The following is a 9,758-nucleotide window of genomic DNA, read 5'->3' as shown; positions in this document are numbered from 1 at the left end:
GAATGAGTTTAGAAATCAAAATTTCATGGTCAATCACATCAAAGGCAGCGCTGAAGTCTAGTAGTAGTGTACCCACAACCATTGAGTTGTCAATAGATGTTAGCCAGCTATCAGACATAGTGTGAAGTGGTTAAGGTTAGGATAGCCGAATGGTCAGGGGATAGGACATGTACAAATGGGCTTATGTTACCGCGACAACGCAGCGCAAAGCCTACCGGAAAAAATATTCGACAACAGATTGCCTGCATTTTCGCCGTGACATGACACAAACATATTTAAGACCTACCCAATCTGAATTTAAGACAATTTTATGCTTTTTAAGGCCTTAATTTTAGGAAACGTGATTTAAGACTTTTTAAGGACCCGCGGCCACCCTGTAGTTTTATACAAAAGGTTGTCTATCAGGTGTGATTGTGAGTGTATGTCGGAAAATAGCGCGGAAACGCACCGCCCACCGCAAGCAGGCGTGCACGCCACACGGAGACAAAAGTAAGAGAAAAGAAAAAGATACTAGCTGTCCAGAGGATAATCAGTTGAGATTGTGTGTGCGCATCGATGAGAACTGTAAGTCATATAACTTATGTTGTCAGTTCATTTAAGCCTGTTGTTGTATTGGTCTGTAGTTCTTGCAAATTCAAAACTTAGCTTGTTTGTGTTCTTCACCTATTAGCTAGGTTGCACCTTGTTGTTTATTCAATATAATGGCGACTGTTGAACAGGCTCATTAAAATAATGTAATTAATAGTGGGTTCATTGTTATTATTTACTAGCATATATGATTCCTATGCATTGTATATGGTAACCTTTACAATGTTATTTATTTCTTTTATTACCACACTTACGTACAGCCATAGCAGAGCTACCCCCCCATGTTTATACTGATGCTTGATTTAATAAAGCATCAACAGAGAGACGTCGTCGCCGTCTGTGATTTAACAGACAAACCTGGGCCAAAGTTGAAAAACAGAATTAGCACTAAATCCAGTCCTAATCTAGGCCTCGCTGAATTTCAAATAATTTCACTGGAGTTAGTTATTATTGTTGCGTCATCAATACCAAAATGAATCTAATAAGATGGGAATATACACAGACTTCTCACAAAATCACACTTGAATTCAAATCTTGCCACTCGGTCAGAATCGTATTAGCCTGGAGTCCCAGTCTCTGTCACAATAAATAAGATATATGTTTTAGGCCTGTTGGCAGAAAACCATTTAAAATGTAGGTAATGACATATAAAGAGCCTTTTTCCATGTCCGCTGTAGCGTCTAGTAACATCTGTCTGGTCGTAGCGTAAGGTAGCTTTGTCATTTACAAGGCTACTTTTACTTTTATACTTTAAGTACATTTTCAAACCTCTACTTAGTTACTTTTACTTGAGTAAAGACATTAAATCAGTACTTCAACTTTTACCAGAGTATTTCTTTACACAATTATCTGTACTTCTACTGGAGTTTGGGAAGTGAGTACTTTTGCCATCTCTGCTCATCTGATAGTATTTACTTAATTCCATTCCTTAATATAACAGAGGACCTTTATGTTAACTTTAGTTCCTCCCAAATTGGTAAATTTGTAGATGGAGCTACAACCTGCCTACAGACGACTTTAGACTCTGTTGCTCCTCTCAAAAAGAAAACGATGAAGCAAAAGAAACTAGCACCTTGGTATTACTCCCGAACTCGCAAATTAAATCAAATCTCACAAAAACTTGAAAGTAAATGGCGTTCCAGCAAACTGGAAGAATCTCGTTTAGATTGGCAAGACAGTCTGAAATAGTATAGGAAAGCCCTCAGAAATGTCAGATCAGACTATTACTCATCACTAATAGAAGAAAATAAGAACAACCCAAGATTTCTTTTCAGGACTGTAGCCAGGTGACAGATAGTCACAGCTCTATTGAGCCATCTGTTCCTATAGCTCTGAGTAGTAAGGACTTTATGAGCTTCTTTAATTATAAAATTATAACTATTAGTGATAAAATTCATCACCTTTTGCTCTCGATTCACCTTTAAACAAAGTAGCACTAGAAAGAACGACAATACCTGACATATACTTAGACTGCTTCTGTCCTATAGACCTTCAACAATTAATGTCAAAGGTCTTTTCAGCTAAGCCATCAACCTCAAGCCGTCTTGAGCCGTCTCTAGACCCCATTCCAACGAGGCTGCTTAAATAAGCGTTAAAATCCTTCTCCTGACATACAAAGCTAAATGGTCAAGCACCATCTTATCTTAAAGAGCTCCAAGTGCCTCATTGTCCCACTAGAGCACTGCGCAACCAGAATTTAGAGTTACTTGCGGTGAGGGAGTGAGGAGTCGCAGCGTTTGCCTAGACCAGCGGGGGAAGGTGATTAGCCGTGGCACCCATTCTCTTCTCTACTTATCTTCATAGTCGTTCATTTACCATGTAATCAATAATATAATAAAACTACAGGGAGGCAGGGCAGGGGAGAGTTCTAGCTCAACCAGCCTGCTCTCCCTTTCCTCTCTCCTTTATCTTTCCATTTGTGTCCATGTCCCAGAAATGCTTGTTATTAACCTAGCTGTGGGGAGTCATTCCCCGGAGTCATTATGTTCTTTTTCCCTCAGCATGTTTCCTTGGATCAGGGAGGCTCCTAAACCATGTTTGCAGCTAGCTGTCGCCATGGTCCTGCTACACGTCCTGCAATGCCCGGTTACATCCTGCTACGCTCTGCTGTGCCTTAATGCCATGCAATGCCCTGCTATACCATAAATTACTACAAACTAATATTTCTAGTCTTTGTTCCATTATCTTTTACTGTGACTGTTATATCCCCTCTTCATTTCAACCCCAACCGGCCCGTAAGACACCGCCAACCAAGAGCCTGGGTCTGTCCGAGGTTTCTTCCTAAAAGGAGTTTTCCTCACCACTGTCGCTTACCACTGTGAAATAACATAAGCAGTATCTTATGTTATAAGATACTAACATATCTTTAAACATTTAATGTAAGTAACTGGCAAACAATGCTTCCTACTTTTTAAAGAGCACATGTTTATAACAAATTGACACATACTGCCTATTTATGCCGTTTGTCACTGTCATTCTACACAGTATGTCGTTATTTGTTGTCACTGTCAGTCTGTTTGATTGTCCGTGTTTCTCTCTGTTGATACTGTGCTCTGTCTGGTCATGTTATGGATAGAAGACGTTTCAAAGTGTAGCCTAATGTTTTCGACATTCTATTGTTTAAAAATTATCAGTGATGTTGAATATACCTACAGTGTAACGGACCACCACAGTTAATGCATAGGCCTACATGTAAACTGTGGATTAATTGCAGTTTAAACTACATGGGGTAAAACTAAACACTACGTGAATGAGGCACAGCAGAAAGACTGAGCAGAACGTCGCTGCTTGTTCAGGGTTTTCAGGTGTTAAACCCAACTGTACCAAAACACAGAACTAGACTACTATTTAACGCAACAACGAGACGTTTTTACCTAGTAAGGAAAAGCTCCGCCCATCAGCGGATTTTTGCGCCCATCACCAGCCACTCCTCCAGAGCAGCATGATCCCATGAACCGGGTACAGCCTGATCCCTGCAAATGGAGATCCCGTTCATAGGTGACCTGCTTGATTTTGAACGTCCCAATTTGAGTATCCTCTGATTGGGTCGGTTGGCCAATCTAGGGACCTGGACGATGCCAACTGGCCAAAGGCTTAACATTTATTATTATTATTAGTCTCATTATTATTATTATTATTATTATTATTATTATAACTATAGTTAAATTGTGCAAGCGATAAAAACCCATCATGTGCGCTGTCAGCCTGTAAAGAAAAGTTATTTCTATTTTTCTTTTTTAATCTGAAAATCTGAAATAAATAACTATTTCATATAAAAGATAGTAGACTAAAAGATGATAAAGATACAGATAAAAATATTGCAACACTATCTGACACAATTTTAGGGTAGTTATTAGGCCTGTACAATTTGAGGAAAATATGTGTTATGGGAGATCAAAGATGGCGCTGCAAATGGCCGCCTCTGGATCACGCTCCATTGTGCTTTTTGTGTTTTTGTTTATTTTGTCTGTTTTCTGCCAACACTCTCTGGTAACATTTACCAGAGATGAGCTCTTAAATATTTGACTTTCAACTCCTCATATTATTCCACTGCTATTTTCCGAACCTGGAACTTTCTCTGAGTTATTAGTTGGAAGCGCAGCAGCTCTCTATGGTTAATCTGAGGCAGCGGGGCTTTTGCACTGCGCTCCCCTCTATCCACCTAGCGAATGTCCGCTCTCTGGCCAACAAAATGGATGAATTGCTGCTCCTCAACAGAACTAACTTGGACTTCTGCAGATCTGCCGCCATCTGCTTTACCGAAGCCTGGCTCACTCTGTGCATCCCGGACAGCGCACTTATCCTCCCGGGATTCATTCTTTACCGGGCGAGTTTTCCTTGTTCTTTCTGGTCGCCGTCTACATCCCACCTCAGGCCTGCGTTAGTGAGGCGTTACTGCACTTGGCCAACCAGATAACTAACGTGGAGAAAAAACATCCTGACTCCCTGCTCATTGTTCTTGGGGACTTCAACAGATCAAACCTCAGCCATGAACTTCCAAAGTATAGACAGCATATTATGTGTTCCACCAGGGACACTAATTTACTGGACCGTTGCTATACTACATTAAAGGACGCCTATCGCTCTGTCACACGTGCAGCCTTGGGACTCTCTGATCACTGTCTGGTTCATCTTGTCCCAACATACAGGCAGAAACTAAAATCTGGTAAACCTCTTGTAAAGAGGGTGAAAAGATGGACCAACGAGTCAAAGCTGGATTTACAGGCCTGCTTTGACTGTACTAATTAGAGTGTTTTTGTGGCTCCAGCCCCTGATCTGGACAAACTAACTGACAGTGTGACATCTTACATCAGCTTTTGTGAGCACATGTGTGTGCCAACTAAAACCTTCTGCACATACAACAACCAAAAACCCTGGTTCACAGCAAGACTCAGGCAGCTCCGTCAGTCAAAAGAGGAGGCCTTCAGAAGTGGGGACAAAGTCCTGTGTAACCAGGCCAGGAAGATACTGACCAAAGCAGCTAAGATGAGCTATGCTAATAAGCTGGAAAACAGCTTTACAAACAGCAATCCTTGGTTAGTGTGGAGAGGCCTGCAGACACTCACTAACTATAGGAGACCATCCCCAAACACTGCTGGTCCTCAATGACTGGCTGACGAGCTGAACAGCTTTTACTGTATGTTTGAAAAGCCCACAATCACACCCCTCCCCCACATCAACTCAACAACTCATACTTCAGTCAGTCACCTTCCCCCGCTGTACGGTGTCACCTCCCTCCCTCTGACCCCTCACCTGCACTCACGATCTGTGAATTGGATGTGCGCCAGCTCTTCCAGAAGCAGAAGACCAGAAAGGCTCCTGTCCCAGACGGTGTGTCACCATCCTGCCTGAAAACCTGTGCAGACCAGCTGGCCCCCATCTTCACTCAGATCTTCAACAGATCTCTGGAGCTATCTGAAGTTCCCTCCTGCTTCAAACGCTCCACAATCTTCCCAGTCCCCAGAAAACCCTCCATCTCTAAATGACTACAGGCCTGTCGCCTTGACATCTGTAGTCATGAAGTCCTTTGATAGACTGGTGTTGGTCCACCTGAAACACATCATAGTCCCCTTGCTGGACCCCCTGCAGTTTGCCTATAGGGCTAACAAGTTAGTGGAGGATGCAGTCAACTTCGGACTGCATTACATCCTGCAACACCTCGAATCAACACCATAATGGTTCAACACCATCATCCCGGACTTCACCAGTTGCATCAGCTGTTCGCTATTGCAGCGGAATCGCCCCTTAAACACTGATTGTTTGATTATTTTCCGGTGCGCGACAGAAAGGAGAGAGTACTTCTATGAGGATTGAGTGGACCAAGTACGGAGGGGAAAGCAGTACGCAGAGTCGGCGGAGCGACAGCTCAGTTGCGCAGCAATAGAAGTGAAGGTCGTTTTAATCCCTTAACATGTTGTCTAAATCGCTACTGACGGCTACATTAAACCTCGGACCGATGGACTGGAAAACTCCGGATCCAATTCTCAGAAGTTCACTGAGACCCCCGCTAAACCCCGGACTGGATTATGGACTGACTGACAAGAATACTTGACTGACTGATTAGATTAAAAGGTTGTAAGTGTCCATTTTATTGTTATTTTCGGTTGCATGTACGGTTGGACTAGGACTAAAAAGAGGCCTTGAGACCAAATAGTTTATGTTTCTGTTTTTCTCCACAACTAACTAAGTTATAAGAAAACCAAAAGTGGAGTTTTTTGTTGAATTTTTGTGGATTTTTCTTTTAGGTATTATTACATGGTATTACAATTATTCTGGGTTTTGCTTAAGTTTTTCTGTTTAAATATATGAACATTTGATTGGATTCTTGAATTGTGTGGTGTTTTTCGTTTTGTTTAAGGTGTACTGTGCGGCTGTGGCTCAGTGGTAGAGCGGTTGCCTGCCAATCGGAAGGTTGGTGGTTTGATCCCCTCCCCTGCAATCATGTCGAAGTGTCCTTGGGCAAGACACTGAACCCCGAGTTGCACCCGGTGCTGCGCATCGGAGTGTGAATGTGTGTGAATGTTTATCTGATGAGCAGGTGGCACCTTGTATGGCAGTCCCAGCCACAGTGTATGAATGTGTGTGAATGGTGAATGTTTCCTGTAGATGTAAAAGCGCTTTGAGCAGTTGTTAAGACTGGAAAAGCGCTAAATACAGCACATTTACATTTCTATATGTGCACCCTTGTGTTGTTTTGTTCTTTATCCTACATATAAAACACAAACAATATACACCTTTACTAGACTAACACTATCTTCAATGTCAGGAGAGAGATCTGGCTGGCACCTCTTGACCATTTAAAAAAAAAAACATAAAACGGGTAAAAGACAAACTGTCACATATTGTGTATATATTAGTGTGTATATTTTGTTTTGGTTGTTTTGTGCTCACAAAATTGTGTGTGCTCACATTGTGAGCAAAGAAAAATTCCTTGTATGTTTCCTCGTACCTGGCAAATAAAGCTGATTCTGATTCTGATATGCTGTGTGATATAACGTTGAATATCGCAATAATGACATTTCTGCTACTTTCAGTATTTTGTTAAAATGAAACAAATTGCGTGTTACATTTTAAACAGATGACAAAAAGGTGTAGCCATGATGTGCTTTGTCCATTAAATCTTTTATTTTTTTGCCAAATGTTAAGATACAGATAAAATACCTGTAATTCTATACTATGATCCAAACAGAAAGTTAAAAGTTATTATTCATCTCAACACTGTTCCCTCCTAACTGCTGTTAGATCAAAAAAGACTAGAGCTAATTCTAGTTTTTTGTTGATTATTTCATTGTTCATTTTTTGAAGTGTATTCCATGATTTGAGGATCCTAAACATGCTGTTCTGTACTATACACTAGAGGGCTTCAGTGGGAACAACCCAAGGTTTCTTTTCAGCGCGGGTTTGAACTTTACTGCATGGGGAAACAGGCAGCCAAAAAACTGCGAGATAGGGATGTAGCCTAGTGACAGGATGGAGTCAGTAAATTATGTGGAAAAGAGCCTCAAACGAGGTCTTTACAACGGAAAAACAAAGCAAGGCAAGTCTGACATTTGAAGACGTTTCTCAATGTTTGTGACAAAAATGAACTGGACTTTGTTGTGAAAATGTGGAAAAACAGTAGTCTACAACGGACACAAGTCCTGCACCTTTGGATTGAAACGACACACCTGCTCTGTTCTCGCCGGTCAAAGTAAGCTGCTTTTCAAGGACAAACAACATCTCCTTACACACATTAACCATCTGAACCCTAAGGCCATTTTTACAGTTTATTGTCCGTCTGGATATATTTGATAAAAAAGCTGGTAAAACATCAACCCTGTTGTCTACAGTCAACAGTCTAACCCTTTTTTCAGGACAAACTGGGTTATTAGAATATTTGGGTTACAGTGAGGTCACTTGCATGTTAAAAATGGTTGTAGGGCCTTAAAGACAAATAAATAAATAAAACGGAACATGAATCTTCCAGATATGTATTGATATTACAGACAGATAAGTAATACATAAGCCATTTTCCTTTCTAAAACTTCTCATATGTTTTGGGAGTCACACTGTGAAGAAATAATCATTGTAACTTATACATTTATTTATGCCAATATTAACATAATAATGTCATATGTATTGATATTAAACCCACAGCAATGCTACACAAGCAAATGCGTGTCATATATGTGCGCCTCTTGGCCTTCCATACAGCCTATTGGCCTTTTTGTAACCTCTGGCCTTCCATACAAGAGGGTGACGTTAGGCTCGTTCGAGATGAGCCAGATCTGCCCAGAATCGATCACCGGCGATCGGCGCCCGTTGCATGCCGGTTAGATTTCTGTCCGACTTGATCCCGACTTGCTCTGACGTCATGCACACGTGGGCAACGGGAATCTCACGAGAGCAAGGCGGCCGCAGTTCTGAGACCCAGGCGGCGCAGTTGCTTTTCACCAACTGCAAGAGCCAGGCGGACCCAGAGCATGCTGGGAAACGCCGGCTTCTCAGCTGATTTAACACCTGATTGGTTTAAACCATGATGACGATTTATATAAACTTTTTATTGTTTTTGAATCTGAGGTATTTTAATTGCTAATTGTCTGACTTAAAGACTTATTCTGTACAGAGCACGTGTTGTGTGGCTGATAGACGTTTAGAAGTCAGAGAAACTAAATCTGTTCAGATCACGGATCATCTACAGTGTGTTGTTCATTAAAATCAGCAAGAGATTGCATGTAGAGCACTTTGACCAGCTACTCTTTCATAATCAAAACAACTGGAGACAGTGTACAAGCTGATATGTGGGTCTGATTATATTTTATTAAATCGGGATCGCACCACAGTGTTTTTGTCACTTCCTGTCCAGCCTAAAGGCGGCTGGAATCGGATGGAAACTGTCCGACTTTCCCGCAGCTTTCTGTCCCCGCCCCCGCTGCTGCCGCCTGCTCTCGTCCACTTTACAGGCGAGGCGCAGTTCATCTCGAACGAGCCTGTTGTCTCCCATATATGGGCATACTGGGGCCTGTATTTCCCTAAACAACAGAGAGGAGAGACGGAGCCACGAGCTAGCGGCAGAAATGAGCCAAAACGCGATGAATTATGGACATAAAGTGGATCAATCTTGAAACTAACAGTTTGGATTTAAAGCCCAACGAACACGAAAGAGGCTGGAAGTACCAGGATCAATAGAAAATCACCTGTAGAGGCTAGAAAGACCCGGAAGAGACCTCCGTGACCGCTAACTTGTTACCTTTTAGACGCAACCATTGGTAAGTCTCTAGCTTGTATGGTTTATAAATTATTAAACTATGAATCAGAAGTGCTGTTTTTACGCGTGGGCGAGTGTCTCTGTCACAGAACCAATGATGTGTGGAAATGTGCTGTCTAGACATACGGCCAAATGACTTTGTCGCTGGGAAAGACTTTGTTGACATATTACAATACTTTGTTAATGTCGCCACTAAATATGGCAAATTTGATGTGAAAAAATGTTTTACCTTATCCAACCAATGTATCTAAGCATGTCGAAGGGCAGGCACAAGCACTACAGGCGTCAGTGGCAGTGGCGATAACCCCACTAACACAGAACGTTTAGGGAACGTTAGGGAACGTTTGTTTTTGGTTCTCTAAAGGTTAGTTCGAACCAAACCAAAAACTAACGTTTAGGGAACGTTCCCTCCTGGTTATAACGT

At 41.8% G+C, this 9,758-nt stretch overlaps 1 protein-coding gene and 1 long non-coding RNA gene across 6 annotated transcripts in view; one reads left to right on the top strand and one right to left on the bottom strand.

Moving 5' to 3' along the window:
* Positions 1–9,758, bottom strand: part of mcf2l2 (MCF.2 cell line derived transforming sequence-like 2) — a 216,638-nt gene that overhangs the window by 24,802 nt on the left and 182,078 nt on the right. The window lies entirely within an intron of this gene.
* LOC117950433 lies at positions 3,283–8,291 on the top strand. Its single transcript, XR_004657894.1, has 3 exons — positions 3,283–3,392; positions 6,446–6,452; positions 8,281–8,291. It is a non-coding gene; the product is annotated as an uncharacterized LOC117950433 (long non-coding RNA).

Source organism: Etheostoma cragini, chromosome 9, assembly GCF_013103735.1.
Source record: "Etheostoma cragini isolate CJK2018 chromosome 9, CSU_Ecrag_1.0, whole genome shotgun sequence".
NCBI classification, from domain to species: Eukaryota; Metazoa; Chordata; class Actinopteri; order Perciformes; family Percidae; genus Etheostoma; species Etheostoma cragini.
Note: the sequence above shows the minus strand (reverse complement) of the source record. Positions and strands in the feature narration are given on the sequence as shown.